Source organism: Cicer arietinum, chromosome 3 (assembly GCF_000331145.2).
Source record: "Cicer arietinum cultivar CDC Frontier isolate Library 1 chromosome 3, Cicar.CDCFrontier_v2.0, whole genome shotgun sequence".
Taxonomy (NCBI): Eukaryota; Viridiplantae; Streptophyta; class Magnoliopsida; order Fabales; family Fabaceae; genus Cicer; species Cicer arietinum.
Window position 1 is genome coordinate 43613321 of NC_021162.2, and position 1526 is coordinate 43614846.

General features: G+C 28.0%; 1 non-coding gene across 1 annotated transcript; it reads left to right on the top strand.

Moving 5' to 3' along the window:
* The first annotated feature begins 397 nt into the window (after positions 1-397).
* Positions 398-485, top strand: LOC113784495 (small nucleolar RNA Z161/Z228). Its single transcript, XR_003470547.1, has one exon. It is a non-coding gene; the product is annotated as a small nucleolar RNA Z161/Z228 (small nucleolar RNA).
* Positions 486-1526: the final 1041 nt, after the last annotated feature.

Sequence of the window (1526 nt, forward strand, 5' to 3'; positions counted from 1 at the left end):
ATATTTTTATTTTGATATTCATAGATTTTGAGCAGAAATATTAAATCCATTAATTTTATCATCAATTATAAAAGAAATATTATATAATATTAATTTAAAAAATAATTTTATATTATAGACTTTAAAAGACTCCATATTAAGACTTGTGTTGGAGTGGTCGTCACTAAAGATCACTTGATATACAATTAACGAAGAGACTAACATAATAGATGGAAAAATAGTTTAGAGACTTTTTAGTTGGGGATGGTTACATGTAACCCGAAAAATGTGTGCATCATGAGTTTGACACCAGTTATATAGCAAAAGACTTTGCTTTCACCCTAGTATAACAATGATGAGATCAACAGTACACTTCACCATCTAAGACTTCACGGTGTCTAGTTTAATAAGACCTATTAATCCAAATGATGAATATGGATTTACATTTTTTTCACGACGGTCGTCTAAGTTCACTATGAAGTATTAATATGATATTTATGATGGGTTACACCCTTCAAAATACCATTGTTGAGTAATAAAATAACTTTTCCTGAGTGACAAAAGAAATGGAGAAGTATAGATAGGAAGAGTTTCCAAAAGAATATTTGCATTGTTTTTTTTATAATAAACAAACAAAGTATGATGATTATGTGTTTCATAAATCATAATATACATTTTATCAGAAATTATTTGTTGCTAAATATCTCAAGAAAATCATGTCTATTTGAAATTTCACTACCTAGTATTCTTCATGTACTTCATGGCTATCAAATAAAAATGTTACCATCTGTTTTTTACACTTCCTGCATATAACTCCTTCAATATCTCTGCCTAAACTACTGGACTATCCTTCAGAGATGTGTTACTAACTGGTTTAAAACTTCAAATTACATGTACTTATATTTAACCTTGTGCATATTGTCTGAAAATTTTATTCAAGTCATTTATATACTTATATTTACATTTCTCTGACACAGATTGAATGAAAGGAATATAGAAAAAACATAAAACAGATTTCTACATATATATCTCATCTTGTGTCCTCATCTATATGTGTTTATCTCTATTTTTGCTCAATCATTTTTCCAACTGAGCCACAATATACGTAAGAGAAAAGAAAAAAAGTATTTGAAGACTAAAATGAATTAAAATTGTGACAAAATACATTACATGTTGTGATTTTACCAATTTTTTGTTGATGTTTAATATCATTGATTAGCTCCCATAACTTAATAGAGAAAACATGACTAATGATGTCGGGTTTGTGGTCACTTTTTTGTCCTTCAATAGTTTCAAGGAAAAAATGTATTTTTGGCCATTTTGGGTTGCATGTGAATGTTAAAAATAGGTCGGGATATACAACATATCAACATATAGCCATCGCATCTGAGTATGATTTCAATTGTTTGTTACTGACTTAAAAAATACGTTTTTGAAAAAATGACTGTCAATTTAGAGAAACATTGATAAAATTCAAATATAGGCACCCTAAGTATAGTTGAAGAACAACATGATAGGGGGTTTATTTCAAAGAAAAATATATTGGA